This window comes from Epinephelus lanceolatus, chromosome 6 (assembly GCF_041903045.1).
Source record: "Epinephelus lanceolatus isolate andai-2023 chromosome 6, ASM4190304v1, whole genome shotgun sequence".
In the NCBI taxonomy this organism is placed as follows: domain Eukaryota; kingdom Metazoa; phylum Chordata; class Actinopteri; order Perciformes; family Serranidae; genus Epinephelus; species Epinephelus lanceolatus.
Window position 1 is genome coordinate 36,857,660 of NC_135739.1, and position 21,181 is coordinate 36,878,840.

At 39.8% G+C, this 21,181-nt stretch overlaps 1 long non-coding RNA gene and 3 other non-coding genes across 4 annotated transcripts; 3 read left to right on the forward strand and 1 right to left on the reverse strand.

The window, feature by feature from the left end:
- Nucleotides 1-7,999: 7,999 nt before the first annotated feature.
- Nucleotides 8,000-8,559, reverse strand: LOC144463754 (uncharacterized). The gene is made up of 2 exons (XR_013491764.1): nucleotides 8,364-8,559; nucleotides 8,000-8,280 (listed from the first exon to the last, which is right to left on the reverse strand). It is a non-coding gene; the product is annotated as an uncharacterized LOC144463754 (long non-coding RNA).
- Nucleotides 8,560-9,646: 1,087 nt separating this feature from the next.
- Nucleotides 9,647-9,718, forward strand: trnah-gug (transfer RNA histidin (anticodon GUG)). Its single transcript has one exon. It is a non-coding gene; the product is annotated as a tRNA-His (tRNA).
- A 5,841-nt stretch (nucleotides 9,719-15,559) lies between these two features.
- trnah-gug (transfer RNA histidin (anticodon GUG)) lies at nucleotides 15,560-15,631 on the forward strand. The gene has a single exon. It is a non-coding gene; the product is annotated as a tRNA-His (tRNA).
- Nucleotides 15,632-19,658: 4,027 nt separating this feature from the next.
- Nucleotides 19,659-19,730, forward strand: trnah-gug (transfer RNA histidin (anticodon GUG)). The gene has a single exon. It is a non-coding gene; the product is annotated as a tRNA-His (tRNA).
- Nucleotides 19,731-21,181: the final 1,451 nt, after the last annotated feature.

Below are 21,181 nucleotides of genomic sequence, written 5' to 3' on the forward strand. Positions count from 1 at the left end.
TCGGCTTGTCACCGAATCCTGTCTCATCACAGTTCCAGATTAGGTGAGGCTTGTCCTGGAGACTGTACTTCTGTACAATATTTTCATAGAGGATGAAAAACTTTTCTATGGCCTCAGGTGTGGCGGCAAGGACTCTGGCCCGATCCAAGGAGTCCAGTGTCCGGGTGGTCAGTTTTGGATGGCGGGCCTGGAATTGGGCCCACAAGTTGTCACTGGGACCCTTCTCCAGATTCACCAGTGTATGTTGACCTCTCTCCTTTATTATTTCCAGAGCCAGGCATTTAATAATCGTTCTGGTCAGGGGGAAACCATGGTCAGCCATCCACACAATATAATTAACGAGGGCTTCCTCCTCTTCATTGTTGATGGCCCTGTTTGGGTGGGGACCACACTCAAATTTCCCCAGTTTGTGGTCGGAGAGGGTGGACTTGGGGATGTTGTATTTGATGGATGTTTTTCTAACACTTGCTCCTGCTCTTATGTCATCAAGTATTTTTTGTAGCATCTCATTACTGTACTTAGCGGCTTTCTTTTTAAAGATATTCTTTGGGCATTTTTGCCTTTAATGGACAGGACAGGTAAGTGTGAAGGAAGGAGAGAGAGAGTGACATGCAGCAAAGGGCCATCGGCTGGATTTGAACCCAGGCCGCTGCGGCAACAGCCTTGTACATGGGGCGCCTGCTTTAACCACTAAGCCACCAACACCCCCTTAGCTGCTTTCTTTCCTGACATCTTCCCTAACGTTACCAAAAGAAACATGAATCCATTATTTTGAATTTGTTAGCATTTCTGTAACTTTTGTTAAGTCTGGTATTTATAGATTTTGTGTAACGTGTGTAAGTTAATGTTTTGCAGGGGGGAGAGAGGCCAGGACACACCAGGGCAGAGAGAGGAAATGCAACAGATCCCCAGTCAAATTCATTTGTCTGTCTTTCATTTGTTTACTTTATTATTATTTTATTATTTTGTTTATTTATTATTTTTTATTTATTATTATTAATTTTATTATTAGTATTGCTATTATTAATTTTTATTATTAATTTAGTAATTAAAAATTAATTATTAATGTTCATATTTATCATTGTTTAACATTAATGTTACATTATTGTTCATTTTCATCTTGTGAAATTGTTGTTCATTTACATTCAGAAGTTAATTCAACAGTCAAGTTATTTGTGATTATAGAGTGTTTCTTTAACTCTAGACTCATTTTTTATTAACATTAACCTAACGTTATGTGAACTTCATATTGGCACAATATATAACATTAACAGTAACGTTAATATAAGTTAAATTGAATGTTATGGCTTTAAAAGTTAATAATGTTAAGTTACAAATATGTCTAAAGTTAATGTTAAATAACTTATAGCCATTTTAAGAGTGAGATGATGTGTGTGTCTTGCTCGGTCTTGCTGCAGTGATGCGCCGTTGGCACTCGTATTCATGTCAGACAAAGGGCTTCTGTTAATGCGTGTATCCCTTCAAAAGGTCAAAATATTGGTAAAAACTAAGTCCTAAATATTCTATGACACCTTAAAGATGTTTATTTCATTTTGCTGATGGGTTATCATGTTTTAAAACAGGTACTTTGCGGACATAAGCCTCTCCCCCTCCGTAGCGTCCTGTCTGAAGACTCTCCCCTCCGGCCATTCTGAGCATCATATACGTGCACGTTGGAAACTCACGTTGATTTCTCCCAAATGACATCCCCCAGAAAGTGGAGATTGGTCAGAGTCGAAAGAGGCGGAACCAAAGATGACACACGTGTATACATTACTCATGACCCGGAAGTATTTATTAATTTATTTGCAGGAAGAGGTCAAGTGTCCAGAATACATTTTTTCGAATCAACCAAAACCTGGCTAAAGCGAGCGTATTTTAGTTTGTGTGAATCAGGGGATTTTAATTCGAATTTTGGCATTTCCATCATAATTTTCCGATGCGATACTTCTAGTTGCGCATCTAAACAGGCTGATGGAAACATTGCTAGTGTCAAACAGTCCACACTATGCACATACAGCTATGTTCATAGCTATAACAGCATGCACGCTCCTGCATTTGGCTGTACACTAAGGCACACTACTTAACATTATACCTCGAGCAGTGTTCACATAACATTTTTCCCCACTGGCCCCCTTGTATATTCTTGCTGGCCCAAGTAAAAGAAAGAGAGAGAGAGAGAGAGAGAAAGAAAGAGAGAGAGAGAGAATGTCTGTAAAACTTCATTTAATTTAACTTCATTTCATTTAACTCCATTATACCTGTTGGGAATCAACATATATTTACCTCACACGATGGCACCAAATATGTTGGGGTCAACACACTAGGCTTCACACGGAGGTACCAAATATGTTGGGGTTAAATTGGCTATCGGAAATAATTAATAATTATTATTAATAATTAATAATTATGTTAAATAATGTGACTTAATTAACATTAAATCACCTCGCAGGGCACCATTCCTGTAAAGGGAAAAATGATAGCCAGTTAAGGATATCAGAGTTCTTGACCCAGCAGAGGTTGACTATTCATTCACCCTTGTGCAACATTAAACAGACAGCAGGCATGATTCCAAAGAATTATATTTATTCACAAATTAGCAAAACAAACCAAAATACACAAATTCTAACTAACTATATACAAGCTTGGTGTGTATATGTGTATGTGTGTGTGTGTGTGTGTGTGTGTGTGTGAGAGAGTGTTTGTGTGTGTGTGTGTTGGATTATGTAACTTTATAATGCAGCCGCTCTGGCAGGCAGAACACTGTAATATCATTTGTGTAACATCATCAAGATACTGCACTCGTTCTGTTTAAAGAATCAGATCCTGGTTCATTAAAGGTCAAAAACAGGTCCAGAGGAAACTTTATGTTTAGAAAAGTGTGTGTGTGTGTGTGTGTGTGTGTGTGTGCGTGTGTGTGTGTGTGTGTGTGTGTGTGTGTGAGTGTGTGAGAGAGAGAAAAGAGAAAGAAAGACAAAGGTGGGTGTGGTGATCAAGTAGCCGTTTGGCCTACAAAACAAACTGGCTGACAACAGAGGACTACCAAAATGGCCGAATCAAGGCTGGCTTCAAGGGGGAGGTGTTCGTCTGACCGTGTGGTCAGGACGAAGACAAAGGAAAAGAAGCGGGAACTTTGAGATGCCTGTTTGGGTGTAGCTCTGTTGAAAGCCTGTTTGTTAATGAGTCTGTGTCAATGTGACATGTGTTGCAAACGGTCTGAATTAGTGCAGAGATTGTTTAGTTGCATGCAAGAATCTGTTTGTGAACAGTATTAGCAAACTAAACACTTAGCTTTGGCGAAGCCAACTAATCAATGACCTAACTGCAATCTATCACAACAATACTCAGTAAACAGCATCAAAGCACATACAACAAGTTAAACAGTCTTGCTTAGCCTGTAAAGCTGTGATAAGTGTTGCCCAGTTGTTACATTACCGATCCTTGAATGGATGGAGGAAAGAGTCACTTGGTGGTGCTGCTTTGTTAGCCGGCAGAAGAAGGCTGGGAAAGTGTGGTTTCAGCTGCAGTCTTTGTGGTGTCCTTTGTTCCAAAGGTTCTGATCCGAGGAAGCTGGTCGCTCGGGGTCCTTGCAGAGTTAGACGCTGGGTGCTAACTCACTTAGTTCCTTGTTGCTGGAAAGCTGGTTTGCAAACCTTGTGTTTGCAACTCTACCATTCTGTTTCAGGTCAGAGAGTATGTGATCAATTGCCCTCCCTTTAGTGGTCTGGGCCTCTGGCCTGTTACAAGCCCAGCCGGAGAGCGGTGTGAGCTGTTGAAGCTCCAGGGCAAGAGAGGAAGTTCTGTGGAAAGGAGCAGACCTTGTGCCGATGCCTGTGACATCACAGAGTCACATGTCACTGTAAAAGGTCTTGTCCAATCAAGTTTGGGACTTGAGTCTCACTGAGGTGTGAGGTGAGACCTCCTGTGGAGATGGGTGCCACTTAGCTCTCTTTGTTTGAAGACAAAGAGCATGCAGAGGAAAAAGCCTTGAAATCAGTGATGATTTTACCAAATGATAAATCATCTGTGGTCCTGTGAATCCCAACATACCTCACTGTAGTGCGTGATGGTATAGGGCATTCTACCGAATGTGTGCAAAGTCAGGCTGGAAATACTTTGAAATTTTGTATGTTTTATTTCCAAAACTTTGTCCCTATATATATTGTACCATATGTAAAGGTCACATATCTAGTAAAATGACTGTAAATTTTTATATTGTATTTTCATACTGTTTCGGAATGTTTTTCCTCTCCCAAAATTTGTCACTACCGAAACATATAGTATTATATTATACAAAAAAAATATATCAACCTGTTATGCTTGTTCCTTCCCTTGTCTAAAGATTTAAATTTTTACAAATTTTGACTGAAGGTTTTCACAATTAAATCTATAAAAAAATAATATTTTAACAAATTTCAAAGTTCAAATTATAGAATTCTTCAAAATCTAAATTCAGTCTTTCTTTGTAAAATGCATCACGCTGATCAGATTGATTTCAGAGTTAATAACTGATGAAACAGAACATAAATGTAACCAATTAGCATCATAATACTTTAGTTGATAACTCAATATACATTATTTTTTACAAAACACCCAGTGTTTCGGTAGTGACTGCACTGTTTCGGTAGTGACTGTCCTGTTTCGGTAGTGACCATTATTCTGTTTTTAAGGTTGCATCGTATTTCCTCAAATGCATGCCTTATGGTGGGAATTATAAATTCAAAGACACATGTTTTGTGGTCAATAAAACAAGCAGAGTAGAGTAGAGCGGAGCAGAATAGAGCAGAGCATAGTAGAGTAGAGTAGAGAAAAGTATAGTAGAGCAGAGTGTAGTAGAATAGAACAAAGTAGAGCAGAATATAGTAGAGCAGAGTAGAGCAAAGTAGACCAGGGTAGAGCAGAGAAGAGCAAAGTAGAGTAGAGTAGAGCTGAGTATAGTAGAGCAGAGTAGAACAGAGCAGAATAGAGTAGAGCAGAGTAGAGTAGAGCAGAGTAGGGTAGAGAAGAGTAGATTATAGAGTAGACCAGAGTAGAGTAGAGTAGACCAGAGTATAGAGTAGAGCACAGCACAGTAGAATAGAGCAGAGCATAGTAGAGTAGAGCAGAGTAGAGCAGAGCAGAATAGAGTAGAGCAGAGTAGAACAGACCAGAGTAAAGCAAAGTAGAGCAGAGTAGAGCAGAATAGAGTAGAGCAGAGTATAGTAGAGCAAAGTAGAGCAGAGTAGAAAAAAGTAGAGCAGAATAGAACAGAGCAGAGTAGAACAGAATAGAGTAGATTATAGAGTAGACCAGAGTAGAGTAGACCAGAGTAGAGCAGAGTAGACCAGAGTAAATCAGAGTATAGAGTATAGCAGAGCAGAGCATAGTAGAGTACAGCAGAGCAGAATAGAGTAGAGCAGAGCATAGTAGAGTAGAGAAGAGTATAGTAGAGCAGAGCAGTGCAAAGTAGAGCAGAGCAGAGTAGAACAGACCAGAGTAAAGCAAAGTAGAGCAGAGTAGAACAGAACAGAATAGAGCAGAGCATAGTAGAGTAGAGCAGAGTAGAGCAAAGTAGAGCAGAGTAGAACAGAATATAGCAGAGCAGAGTAGAGCAGAGCAGAATAGAGTAGAGCAGAGTATAGTAGAGTAGAGCAGAATAGAGTAGAGCAGAGTATAGTAGAGTAGAGCAGAATAGAGTATAGTAGAGTATAGTAGAGCAGAGTAAAGTAGAGTAGAGCAGAGTAGTGCAAAGTAGAGCAGAGTAGAACAGAGCAGAGTATAGTAGAGTAGAGCAGAGTCGAGCAAAGTAGAGTATAGTAGAGTAAAGCAGAGCAGAGTAGAGCAGAATAGAGTAAAGCAGAGTAGAGTAGAGAAGAGTAGAGTATAGAGTAAAGCAGAGTAGAGTAGACCAGGGTAGAGTAGAGCACAGTAGAGCAGAGAAGAGCAAGACTTTGGACCACAAAAATATGGGGTTTAACTACTGACCATTCCATTTTGTCACTACCGAAATGATGAAATCCTAGCTATTTTTCAGGATAACTAAAGAAAGCTAGCAGTCACATGGCTAACAAGCACATGTTTGAAGAGTTGTTCACACAGAAAAACATAATATTTTGCATAAACCCCCCAAATTTTTACATAATTGAAGAGAACATGTGTTCGGTAGTGACAGTTTTAAAAGTTACACACTGATTTTCAGACTCTGGAAGACATTTATTTAAAAAATGATGGGAGTCAGCGACTTACCATGCAGCCATGTGGGACGGGGGTGCAGTACTACCCCCCTTCTCAGAAATTCAGCGTTGTGGCTAAAATCCAGACTCAACCAGTGCATTAAAACTCTTGTGTTTCGGTAGTGACATGAAAACAAGGGACACTATTTTTTTAGCATAGTTTCTTAATTTAAAAATTAATGCCACAATACATCTAAATCTTTCAACTTGTGTTTAAACTTAAGATGTTTTAAATTACACTTTTGAAAAAAATATGAAAAATGTTTTAAGTGTTATTTACATGAATTGAATTTTAGAGGTCAGGGTTGGGGACAGCTACTTCCCAATAGAAAGTACCTTATAAATGGTGATTTTGTATATATTTAGCTGATCACTTTTTCATTTAATGTCCTGGGTTTAAATAGGTCATAACATAAACTTTGTAATTATCTATGTCTGAATACTCAATTTTATTATTTTTGTTGTTTTTTTGGTAAGGGGCAGCACTTTGCACAAAATCGGTAGAATGCCCCATATACAGCGGTCCTCGCAGAAGCTGATGTATGATGTCACAGCCTCTGTGTATTCATCCACTTCTTAGATGACCTCACAACAGGTTTACAGAGCTTTAACTTCTGCCTGTAGGAGGGAATCAGGTGGACGGTGTTGTGGTCAGAGTGGCCCAGTGCAGCGCGGGGGACCGGGTGATAGGCGTTGTTAACAGTTGTGTAGGCCTAACTGTGATCCAGGATATTCTTCTCTCTGGTCGGACATTTTATCAACTGTTTGTATTTGGGGAGTTCATGGGTGAGGTTACCTTTGTTAAAGTCACCAAGGACAATAACTAAGGAGTCCGCTCCACACACAGTAGCCTATCTGGTCGGCAAGCGTGCGCTGTAGCCTACCTCCTGCATGTTGGCCTGCGGTGGGATGTAAACACCGACCAGAACGAATGAAGCAAAATCACGGGGGGAGTAAAAAGGTTTGCAGTTGATGAAAAAAAGATTCCAGATCAGGAGAGCAGTGCTGCTGGATCACTGTCACGTCATTACACCAGCCACTGTCAGTGTAAAAACAGATACCTCCACCTTTAGTTTTGCCGGAGAGTTTCGTGTTACAATACGCTCAGGAGTTGGAAGCCTGCTAGCTGCAGCGCAGATTCCGGTATCGATCCACACAGCCACGTCTCCGTGAAGCACAAAACTGCAGATGTAGAAAAGTATCCGTTTTTCACCATCAGTAGCTGAAGTTCATCCAGTTTACTGGCCAGCGAACGCACGTTTCCCCCTCCTCCGGTGTTTCACTGCGCGAGCAAAGGTGAAAGGCACCTTTGGCCAAAAAGCCCAATAAATCCACTGAAGGCTCGAGAAAAGTGGAATAAAAATCCGCTGGAGTTATTCCCCTGACAAAAAAGCCTTACAGCGTCACTGGCCCGAGCAGGCCTGTGACCTGTCAGTCAACTTGCCCGACATACTTTTTGATTGGCCCCGGGCCATCGGGCCATTGCTTATGTCAAACCCTGTCAAGTCATTCCTTACAGGAGTTTGCTACTTGTCAAGCTGTAACATTCTTTTTAACGCACATGTACTAATTAAAAAAAAAAAAAAAGTTGTCAGGCCTGGTGAACTAAGTTATAACAGCATTGTGTGCAGCTGCATAAGTAATTTGTGGGGTGACTTTGCAAATCCCCTCATTTACAAATGAATATCCTATAACCTATGTTGGACTAAGAGTCTCATCCTACTCTCCAATGTGCTATGTGTGAGCTCAGTCCTGCGTGTTCTTTAATGAAGCAATAGGAGAAGATATTCGGTCTCAGTTAATGTAGTTTATTAAGCAGTAAAGGAATAAAATTACAGAGCTCTGGGTCTCAACTTCACGTCCCTGACGAACAACAAAGGTGTGTCAGTTCACGAAGTCTGACCTCCTGTCCTTTCCCTGACCCAGTATATTTGAGCGTAACAGAGTGTCATTGTGCATGCAAGGCGTTGTCCTCTTCTCATTGGCAGTTCCACTTCCTCCTTCACCACACCACACCCCTGCCTCGTGTTAATCTGACTCCTTCCCGCTGGCGGTGGGGGCGTGGTTCCTGTTTTGAAAGACAAGAGAACAACACAACTCCCTACACGTGCTGTACCTTACTATCTGTATATCACTTTCTATTCTTTTTACCATATATGAAACTAATTATCTAAGCATTGCGGTATGTGCTCCTCAGACTTCATGTCTCTTCCTCTCCTGTACTTCTCCACTTCTGCAAAGCAAACACATTCAGATCAGCTGAAATCATCTCAGTATTCTCATTGTTCACACATCTAAAACTTATGTAGTGAAACACAACTTATAGTAAAACACATAAAATCATTCTATTCCCAACACCTACGAGGACTGCCTGCAAATGTAAAACTGACATTAGTTACGGTTAATTAGACAAGCTAATGTTAGCTAGTTTAGCTAACGTGTTAGCCACTTTAGCCAACGTTAGCTAATTCCCCTCTAATGCAGTCTTCGCTAGTTTAATGGCCATTCCAAAGAAAACAAAAGTCACCCCACCACACTGTACTAAAAATGTTAATGTTGCCTTTAGCTATCTAGTTTGACGGTAGTTAACTGGCTTAATGTTGGTTTCACATTTAAGCTAGTCATCAACTCGACCACATTAGCCTTTTCGAATTTAGTATTTTAAGATAATTAAAACAGCTGTAACACTATAAAGTTGTTCTAAACATGCTGCTTCATTGGAAATGCCAAATACTTAATTATAGGTAATAAGAAGACACTTACCGCAGTCTGTGGATGTGAAGAAAATGGGGATGTCGAAATCCCGTTAAGAGCGAACATGGACATTACTCACCTGCTAACAGACAGGCAGCCCTGTTGAGTTGTAGGCTTTGCAAAATCATGTCCAACAAGGAATAGTAAGATTAATGTAGCTATGGTGTAGCACACAGTGATGCTGTGCTACTCACTTTGGTGAAAAAAGATCACACCAGATGATAATATCCGTTATAACAGTACACGAAAACTAAAAACACTAATTGGCCTACCACCTGTATTAGGCTACCACCCAGTGCAACTTTGATCAGCACTGTTAATGGAATAATTGCTGATAGACTGTAACTATTTGAACTTTGTTTTTACTTTAACAACACGCAAAGCCTATTTAGATATTTTTGTGTTTCGATTATCTTTAAGTTTAAGGTGTGTTACAGTTAAGACTCTTACCTTAGGCTGCCACCATCCTAATAGGATTATTCAGAAGATACATAGTTGCTGTATGTTGGAAAATATCTTCCAAGATGAATTAAGATCTGAACACTGAGATGGAGATTATATCCTCTAAGAACATAACATAAAAACCCAGTAATAGCCTCCAGTAACAAAGGCCTTCTCTGACACGTCACGCTGCTCTGCTGCAGGTGTTTATTCACTGCAAACATGCTTAGCAGCAGCTCGCCGTGATCGTATAGTGGTTAGTACTCTGTGTTGTGGCCGCAGCAACCCCGGTTCGAATCCGGGTCACGGCAGGATTTTGAGATACTCTGTTTCTGTATGTTAAAAAGTTCTTGGTATTACAGTTTGACTTTAAACACTTTCACCCCAGGTTTAGAAGAAATTTGTTGTTACAGTGTCCAAATAACCACAACAAAGCAACAGAATAAGAGTGAACGTAGACATAAATTAGTTAATTATAAACTCTGCACCACATTATTTAAATTTAGCAGCACATGGACCAACTACAAAATAAATATATAATATGTTTAAGCTTGAGCTGTAACCTTAATACACCAACAAACAGCCTAAACTATACACACACTGCACTGCTACACTAACAGCTGAGCAAAATTCACATGGAGTGGTTTGTCACAAAAATGAGAATAGCATGAGGGTCAGGTCAGGGTACCTTCAGGCAGTTCGTTTTTTCATTTTAAACCAGAAACGAAAAAACAGAAATACCATGGTTTTCCCGTTTTTTTCCTTTTTGGTTTAAAACGAAAAAACAGAGCCGTTTTTCCGTTTTTGTTATCAGAATCAAAAAACGAAAAAGGACAAAACCAAATTCAAATAACAGCCCGATTTTGGTTTTTTGCAGATTCATTTTTTCATTTATTGTTTTGGACAAAAAGTAGAACTGCGGTGACATCAGAGGCGGAAGTAACTTCAAAATAAAAGATAGGAAGATAAGCTTGCCTAAAACTTCTAAATATCCTATAAAACTTTCCCATGTAGGCTATCTTTTATTTCCACTTACACCTGATGTTTTGTGCATTTTGAAAAGCTGCCTGCCATTGCTGTGAAGAACTTTTTATTCATAAAAATAGAAATAAAATGTTATGATCGCAAATTTGGTGTTCAACCGGGAACTGCCCATTGGTTCGTCAGCCCATTGGTTCGACATCCCATTGTTCCGACCATATTAAACTCATTGTTCCTAAGTCCATTCCGAAATCATCATGATGCCCTGTGGTTAAGGTCTGGTTAGGTTTAGGCACAAAAACCACTTGGTTAGGGTCAGGAAAAGATCATGGTGTGGGTTAAAGGGCCAGTGTGTAATATTTGGCATGGTTTATTGTCAATCTGAATCTGAATCTGAATATTCTACCCATTAATATGTTTATACAAGTGTATAATCGCTATAAAATAAAATTTGTTTGGTTTTCGTAGCCTTATAATTATGCTTTTATATATACATATATATCAAGAGCCTTGCTTTAGAGAGGTCGCCATCTTGCGCCACCATGTATGTACGGCAGACCGAGCGGACAATCCAGCCAGCCAGAGAACGCGTTTCGCGTGTATAAATGAATCAACGAAGACAGCGGAAGGAAGGAAGAAGGCGGAGGAAACAGCAGAGCGTTAGTAGTTCGTTGATAGAGAGTAGTGAAAAGTTTTTTTAGTTATAAAGATTGCAAATGGACCACACTTACCACCCAACAGGAGAGAATGAACCCGAACCGTCATCTGCGAGGAAAAGAAGACGCAACTTCACTCCTTGTGATGCACTCTCTGCGGTGCTTTTCCTCCTGGTGATATACAGTACAGGCCAAAAGTTTGGACACACCTTCTCATTCAATGCGTTTTCTTTATTTTCATGACTATTTACATTGTAGATTCTCACTGAAGGCATCAAAACTATGAATGAACACGTTGAGTTATGTACTTAACAAAAAAAGGTGAAATAACTGAAAACATGTTTTATATTCTAGTTTCTTCAAAATAGCCACCCTTTGCTCTGATTACTGCTTTGCACACTCTTGGCATTCTCTCCATGAGCTTCAAGAGGTAGTCACCTGAAATGGTTTCCACTTCACAGGTGTGCCTTATCAGGGTTAATTAGTGGAATTTCTTGCTTTATCAATGGGGTTGGGACCATCAGTTGTGTTGTGCAGAAGTCAGGTTAACACACAGCCGACAGCCCTATTGGACAACTGTTAAAATTCATATTATGGCAAGAACCAATCAGCTAACTAAAGAAAAACGAGTGGCCATCATTACTTTAAGAAATGAAGGTCAGTCAGTCCGGAAAATTGCAAAAACTTTAAATGAGTCCCCAAGTGGAGTCGCAAAAACCATCAAGCGCTACAACGAAACTGGCACACATGAGGACCGACCCAGGAAAGGAAGACCAAGAGTCACCTCTGCTTCTGAGGATAAGTTCATCCGAGTCACCAGCCTCAGAAGCAAGTTAACAGCAGCTCAGATCAGAGACCAGATGAATGCCACACAGAGTTCTAGCAGCAGACCCATCTCTAGAACAACTGTTAAGAGGAGACTGCGCCAATCAGGCCTTCATGGTCAAATAGCAGCTAGGAAACCACTGCTAAGGAGAGGCAACAAGCAGAAGAGATTTGTTTGGGCCAAGAAACACAAGGAATGGACATTAGACCAGTGGAAATCTGTGCTTTGGTCTGATGAGTCCAAATTTGAGATCTTTGGTTCCAACCGCCGTGTCTTTGTGAGACGCAGAAAAGGTGAACGGATGGATTCCACATGCCTGGTTCCCACTGTGAAGCATGGAGGAGGAGGTGTGATGGTGTGGGGGTGTTTTGCTGGTGACACTGTTGGGGATTTATTCAAAATTGAAGGCACACTGAACCAGCATGGCTACCACAGCATCCTGCAGCGACATGCCATCCCATCCGGTTTGCGTTTAGTTGGACGATCATTTATTTTTCAACAGGACAATGACCCCAAACACACCTCCAGGCTGTGTAAGGGCTATTTGACCAAGAAGGAGAGTGATGGAGTGCTGCGGCAGATGACCTGGCCTCCACAGTCACCGGACCTGAACCCAATCGAGATGGTTTGGGGTGAGCTGGACCGCAGAGTGAAGGCAAAGGGGCCAGCAAGTGCTAAACACCTCTGGGAACTCCTTCAAGACTGTTGGAAAACCATTTCAGGTGACTACCTCTTGACGCTTATCGAGAGAATGCCAAGAGTGTGCAAAGCAGTAATCAGAGCAAAGGGTGGCTATTTTGAAGAAACTAGAATATAAAACATGTTTTCAGTTATTTCACCTTTTTTTGTTAAGTACATAACTCCACATGTGTTCATTCATAGTTTTGATGCCTTCAGTGAGAATCTACAATGTAAATAATCATGAAAATAAAGAAAACGCATTGAATGAGAAGGTGTGTCCAAACTTTTGGCCTGTACTGTCTGTACCAAATGTATATCATTGAAAGAAAAATATGCCAACTGACCCATTTAAAAAGCACTCATTAGAGTGCATACTTCCAACTAAAGCCGTCTCAGTTCTCAATTAGATATTTCATTTATAGAAAATGTTTTAATTGCAATTCCAATGCATTTGGATCTACATCAAAATACACGAGATATGTGTATTTGAGTATAATAAGCATAAATAAACAGTAAAAAAGCTCAAAAATGCTTTCTTGTAACACTGAGAAAACTTGAAAACAAAACCAAGAATGAGTCATTCAAACCATAACACCTGTGCTAGTTTCACACTAATGTCCTGTGTTAAATCGTGAATGTCGTGCAAGATACAGGCCAACTGCCTCATCCTTGTTGATCTTCAGGAAGGATCTGGAAAGGGGGGCAGGTGTAGTTGAAGACAAGACAGCACTGTACTCTCGGAGAGCCTGTGGTGACCTGGAGTATCCCACTCTCAGAGATTCCATGAGGGCTGATGCATTTGCTAGAGGAAGGAAACAAATGTTAACATTGCAGTCATTGTTATTACTGTTGACTCGGACTGACTCACATAATAAATAATATTTAGTTGGACTGACTGAAACTGCTAACCGCATGATGGCTTCTCCTTGACAGGACGGACTACCCAGCCACCTTTGCAGAAACTTGGGTAGCGAACCACATAACATACCTCACCATCACTGGTTCAAGCAACTTCTCTGCTGCCATTGCTGTTGAAATGCAGAGCTGCCAAGAGAAGCCTGTAGAAAAAGTAGAATGTGCACATCACAAGTTGTACACATGTGAATAAACCCAGAAGTAGGGCCTGTTTATTTGTTATTTACCTAATTTATGTGAACTTGTTTCATTTCAGATCAGTGTGAGCATCTACTGCGTTTTGCTGTCATTTATGGTCGCACTGAATTTCTCTCGTCTTCTCTGTTTCACCATGGGCGGAGCTTAGCGCTCTGTGTGTGTGCGCGCCACTGAGCGAAGCAGTTGGAGAGACCATGTGAAGTTCTTGAGGTGAGAACACTCATTACCCTATTGTGCTGCTGTTAGACTGCATTAGTTTTAGCCATACTTATTGTTTGATCATTACATATTTACCTGCTCTACATCCCAAGGAAGGAGAACCCAGTGTGCTTTGGCGAAAAGTGCAGGATGAGAGAGTGAAACACCTCCAGACAAAAGGTCTGATGCTGTGGGGACAACTGTCGAACATCCCTCACCAGAGCTGTTCTAGTAGCTTCACTCTCCAGTTTAACTGCTACAGCTGATCCTGTATAAACACATATTTTGTTCTGATGATAAGGCATGAATGTATGATCACAGTCAGGTGTGAATTGTATAACATCTTGTTCATGATTTTTTACTCTTTATCTTGAAAAAAGCTGTTGGGCTGAAAAAACAGATATTCTCTTTTATAAAATAACAACACAAGCAGTTCTCAGCACCCTCTGGGTTATGCATTGATAGAACCAAAATAAACCAAGCACACTGAAGATTTATCACTAAACATTTTCAGCCACATACTGTACACGGTATGTTGTAACTGGTTCCAGCCACTCCTTGTTCCTTGCTTCTCCCCCAGAGGTGGGTGAGCACAGCAGCGAAATGCAGGAGTGTCATGTTCATGAATACCCTGCACAAAACACACCCAGGCATGAAAGATAGCACTGTTCCTTTTCCTGTTAGGAAAACGGTGGACCCGATGTCCTGACAGGTTGGAGTTTGTGCAGCCAGCACAAACACAATAATTTACCATGATGATGATAAATAAATGCAGAATTAAACTACTGAAAACAGACCAAATCACTATACCATGACCACTCAGACTCACTACCACCTACTACTGCACACTTATCTGAAGCAAAGTTGAGGAGACCGACTCCCTCCCGTTACGTAATATGACGCGATGTTTGAAAAAAAGCGTGTGTAAGGAGCTTTGCTCAGAACGGCCACTCTTTCCTCTGAATACTTGCCCTTATGTCTTGTAAAACATATTAAATCCTGCATTAATTTTTCACATGGTCATTTTCACACAAGGTTAAGTATAACATTTGTAAAAACTTTAACTTGCAATTTGCTCTTTAAGAGTGAACATGCTCACCTGCTAAAGAACAGACCTGTTGAGTTGTAGGCTTTGCAAAATCATGTCCAACAAGGAATAGTGAGATTAATGTAGGTAAGTGTAGCACACGGTGATGCTGTGCTACTCACTTTGGTGAAAAAAGATCACACCAGATGATAATATCCGTTATAACAGTACACGAAAACTAAAAACACTAATTAGCCTACCACCTGTATTAGGCTACCACCCAGTGCAACTTTGATCAGCACTGTTAATGGAATAATTGCTGATAGACTGTAACTATTTAAACTTTTTTTTGTTGTTTTGACAACATGCAAAGCCTATTTAGACATTTCTGCGTTTTGATTATCTGTAAGTTTAAGGTGTGTTACAGTTAAGACTCTTACCTTAGGCTGCCACCATCCTAATAGGATTATTCAGAAGATACATAGTTGCTGTATGTTGGAAAATATCTTCCAAGATGAATTAAGATCTGAACACTGAGATGGAGATTATATCCTCTAAGAACATAACATAAAAACCCAGTAATAGCCTCCAGTAACAAAGGCCTTCTCTGACATGTCACGCTGCTCTGTGGCAGGTGTTTATTCAGTGCATACAGGCTTAGCAGCAGCTCGCCGTGATCGTATAGTGGTTAGTACTCTGCGTTGTGGCCGCAGCAACCCCGGTTCGAATCCGGGTCACGGCAGGATTTTGAGATACTCTGTTTCTGTATGTTAAAAAGTTCTTGGTATTACAGTTTGACTTTACAAAAACACTTTCACCCCAGGCTGAGAAGAAACTTGTTGTTACAGTGTCCAAATAACAAAGCAACAGTGACGTAGACATAAATTAGCTAATTATAAACTCCGCACCACATTATTTAAATTTAGCAGCACACTGACCAACACCTAAATATCTATTAACCCTTATTCCTTGTTTAAAAAAAGTTACGTTCGCCTTGTTAACTATGTAGATTTGTAGTTGGACCTTTAAACTGGAATAAATTTATGAAAGATGAATATTTTTCCAAACTTTTTCCCCCAGTTTCTTCATGAAGGGGTTCTTAATTGATTTATGTCATGATTTAATTAATCACATTAATAATTAACCCTTCAGGTGCCAGTTTTGATCATATACCACTAACTGCTTTTTTGAAAAATACACTGTAAGTCAATATTAATTTTTTTTTTTTGACTTTCTTTATTATCAGTATCACTGGCTCACCCATCATGATAATACGTGAGATGATTGATTTTGGTGTATTGTTACTTTTTGTATAATGTCACTTTGTCCAAAAAAGTTATGTTCGCCTTATTATCTACAAGATTTGTAGTTTGACCTTTAAACTGGAATACATTTATTAAAGATTAATATTTTTCCAAACTTTTTTTCCCAGTTTCTTTATGAAGGGGTTCTTGATTGATTTATATCATGATTTAATTAATCACATTAATAATTAACCCTTCAGGTGCCAGTTTTGATCATATACCACTAACTACTTTTTTTGAAAAATGTAATGTGACATTGAACAAAAAAGTTACATTGGCCTTGTTAGCTACAAGACTGGTACCATATACTTCCATTATAACCACTTTTTTTTTTTTTTTACCTCCCATGTAAAACAAAGTGAAAAAAAGATTTTCCCTGTAATTTCCCATTTCTCTGCAGCAAACTTAATGAAATTTTGTAAAATAAAGAGAATTACAAAATTGCCTCATTCTGTCACCTCTGACACCACTCACCAAATCTTGCAAAATAACAGCATTTATTAGAACATCCATCAAAACAGATATCAAACAACAGAACAAATAATTGAATTGAATTGAAAAGGGAAAGTCGTGTGTGTGCTATTGTGTGTGTGTGTGTGTGTGTGTGTGTGTGTGTGTGTAATAATAAGCGTAAATGCTGGTCTTCCGTCCTCATCAAAATATCTCCATCTGACTGTGAGGCAATCGGGCAAACCTACTCACCTTGTGCCAATCACATGACGTGCAAGTTTTTTTTCTGAGGCGTGAGAACAAGTCTCCTGCTTTCCTGACTAGTGCAGCTTGTGCACGACGCAACCTGCACGTGCGGTCTGTGTCACTGGAGATACCTTTTTTTGGGCTAATGTTATGTGACATTAGTGATTTAAAACTAACGAAAGTGGAAAGTGGAGAACACTCGCTTTACGGTAAACAATATGTTCTCTTTTAGTAGGCTAATTGTGCGTGATACCATTACCTTGTCAACATTTGGTTCGTTTTAGCTTGCCATGGTATCTGTTAACTAGCTAAACGATGTTGGTGCTAATGTATTAACATTTGTCATAGTAAAGATAGTAGCATTAGCTAGCTGTAGTAGTTAGCACAGCTTCACTGCAGTGTTGTGGGATGCCGGAGGAATGAATCCATTATTGTAGCTAATCAAGTTCCACTAATGGTGTAGTGTAAGTTACAGTAGTCACTGTCACGTTCGATGGCGGTGTCAAAGATCAGAGAATTGCTGTTCATTTTTCGATTAACGTTGACTTGATGCTGAGGGCTGCAGTGATTGAAGCTGTGGCTTGTGCCATGTTGCCTGCACGACAGAGTAGTCTAATGGAGAAGAGCCACTCATATGCCTCTCTATTTAAATGCCTTTAATACACTTACTGTTTTATAATATGACTTTTATTGCAACGTAAAGCACTTTTGAGTCGCCACTGCATATGAAATGTGCTATGCTTTGGCTATTTAGGCTACATTAGCTAGCATCACATTTCACCAGTCCAAGTTGCAGAGCTAGCTAACTTTCCATTCTCACTTCAATTTTTCAGAATGAGGGAGTTTGGGGAGGAGGATGCCCTGACAGTAGCTCAGCTGTCAGGAGTCAGGTGTAAGTGGAGCTGGTCCTGGCTGAAGCTAGATTCAAAGACTGATATTAAGGGAAAGGAATATGTGTTTCCCCTGTCTCAGTTTTTCAAGAAAATCAACCAACCATGTCATGCCAGATGCAGTCTCTGCTGCAAAGTAATAAACTACTCTTGTAAGGGCTCCCATGCCCTTTTGGCGCACTGTAAAATGGAAACACACAGACAGAAGGTAGTGACTATTCTGACCACACGTAGTGTCACATCAGCAACTCCTGTCACAACAGGGGACATCTACTCAGCCGTCACAGTCCTGTGCAGATAAGGGAAGCAGTGAAGGTGCCAGTGCCCCTGTTTGAAAGAGTAGCCAATGCAGAGGTCAGTGTTGGTTAGTAGCCAGTGCTAGGTGTTATCACTAAATAAATAAATAAATAAATAAAATACTATGGGGTGTGTAGGAGGATTTATTTTTCCACTTAGTGTAGGCCAAGACTTTGATGATCTATGATTATCATAGATCATGAAAAAGCAGAAAAAAAGCACTGGAAATATTGGCACAGAAGGCCAAAAAGCACAAGTTGTAAGTACAATATTTGAATATTAATGTTTCACACCTTACATTACAGTAATAAACAGATATGCACACCAGACCAGATGATAGACAGCTGTTCAGCTGGTGTACAAGTCTTTGTCTTTGTGGTTTCAGGTCTGCTTCAGAGAGGGGCAGAATCGTCCAGAATCATCAGTGAACTCTGGCTCCTGTTCCTGTTGACAAATAAATCTTTGTTAAATAAATCTTTGTTTCTGGGGCATCGGTAGCATAGTGGATAGTGCCGTCGCCCCATGTACAGAGGTGATGCCACGCTGCAGCGGTCACAGGCTTGACTCTGGCTTGCAACCATTTGCTGCGTGTCACCCCCCCGCTCTCTCTCTCACCTCATTTCACTCTTTCCTGTTCATTAAAGGCAAAAGCCCAAAAAAAAATCTTTAAAAAAAGAAATCTTTGTTTCTAATTCTAATTGTTGTATCTTAGTTTTTCTTATTGTTAGGATTGGTTCCTTAGTACCTGAGTGGGTTCGGACGAATGCCCCCGGACCCCCCTAGGAGGTTCGTACGTGGTGCTTGGTGGACAACAGGAGCACATTCTTTCCCTTTTTCGGGAGGTATGACATGATGGTGTGGGTCTCGGCGTGACAGAGGCATGGCTGTTCCTCAGTGGGAAACTATATGAAATACAAAAAAATCAGCTAAGTGTGAGTAAAAGCATAAAATTTGAGGCCTAACCTTCAAAATATATGCAAATCCTGATGAAAATCCTGATTTTATCCTGCCATGGCCAAGGAATAAAAAAATACTGGTTTTATGGCTTTTTATGAGTTTACAAAATTGCATATTTTCCCATAAGGATTTCAGTGTCTGTGAGTAGATTACACACTGACAAACACCTGGAAAATATTTTTAATTTCAACCATTCTGACTGAAATAGCAAAAAGATTTTTTTTGATCTGGTCTGCAGCCATGCCAATTTCTTGTTTTTTACAAAACTTCAAGTAGTTTGCTGCAGAGAAATGGGAAATTACAGGAAAATATTTTCTTTTTGATTTATGGGGGGGGGGGGGTCATAAAATGTGATTATAAGTTAAATATAAATGTGTTACAGTTAAGACTCTTACCTTAGGCTGCGACCATCCTAATAGGATTATTCATAAGATACGTTATTGCTGTATGTTGGAAAATATCTTCCAAGTTGAATCAAGTTCTGAACACTGAGATGGAGATTATATTCTCTAAGAACATAACATAAAAACCCAGTAATAGCCTCCAGTAAGAAAGGCCTTCTCTGACACGTCACGCTGCTCTGCAGCAGGTGTTTATTCAGTGCATACACGCTTAGCAGCAGCTTGCCGTGATCGTATAGTGGTTAGTACTCTGCGTTGTGGCCGCAGCAACCCCGGTTCGAATCCGGGTCACGGCAGGATTTTGAGATACTCTGTTTCTGTATGTTAAAAAGTTCTTGGTGTCTCCTTCAAATACAGAGGATTAAGGGTGTGTGGCAGAAAGAATTATCAGTGACTATTGATGAAGGCACATGGGAGAATATTTGGAATCATGCCAAAAAGATATCTATCTGTACCCGGATGAAAGCAGTCCAGTTTAAAATTATACATAGAATACATATTCCTGAATCGCAGACATTCTTTTGACCCCTCACTTTCTCCTTTGGGTCTCAAATGTAAAACCAAAATAGGTACCTTAACTCATTGCCTGTGGACATGTCAAAAACTACAGAAGTATTGGTCTAATATTTTATGTGAAATGGAAAAAATATTTGGTGAAGATTTAGAAATGGACCCATTGTCTTTGATTTTAGGTCTCCCAAGTAGGAATGTAACCACTGTAGCCAGCAAAAGATTGTATATCATTCTTACATTTGCTGCTAGAAAAAATATATCATTACAGTGGACTAATGATAGAGGCCCTTCTGTCAATGGTTGGTGCAAAGTTATATTTGAGTTGGTCCCTTTGGAATGTCTTACCCATAGACATAATAAAGAGTAGACACCGCATTGGCTGCTGGGGTGCAAGAAATGCAGCCGCCATCTTGAACCGGTCATCCTTCCAAAGCAGGAGAAGATACAAGACGCCTGAGCACTGTGCGGTGTATTCCTGTTCAAATCAGCAGACTATTGAAAACAGGGCTCAGGGGATTACTTTTCACAAGTAAGATTGAACTTTATTATTGGTTTTATTTTGTGAACAGAATATTACTGTACTGTATTTATGTCCACCAGTGAAATCGTAGCCAGCTAACGTTAGCTAGGCTATGTTTAGTGCTATGAAGGCTAACTGAGACTTTATAAATCATATATTCCATAACACTTACTTAGATTACAACTGACACAAGAATGCTATTGTAGAAATAAAACAAATACTGGTATAACTTTGACCAGGAAATTTTACACACGTGGCACAGACTGTATTATTCACATGTAATTCTTTCACCCTAACAAAAGTAAGATACCTCTCATGTCTCATACCCACCCTCACTTACTTAAAAATACAGACAACAGAACATCTTACTGTAGAATAGTTTGCAAACAAGCTTACTCACAATTTCAGCAGCTTTGATTCATTATCAACAGATACGCATTAAAAATAGGAGTTTTGTTGAAGAAAGGTTCTGAGAAATTTGAAGGAAGAAAATAGGAAGAAGAAGTAAATAGGAAAATAGGAATAATAGGAAATAGAAAAAATAGGAAGAAAGAAAATAGAAAAAATAGGAAGAAAATAGGAAGAAGAAGGAAGAAAAGCTTGACCTCCTTTGTAAAATGTTTTTGTGTAGACTCTCCCAAATCTCCCGTTTTCATTTTGAAGGTTTCCCAAAGACAAAGATGTGAGGAAGAAGTGGGAAGTGGCTTTGAGGAG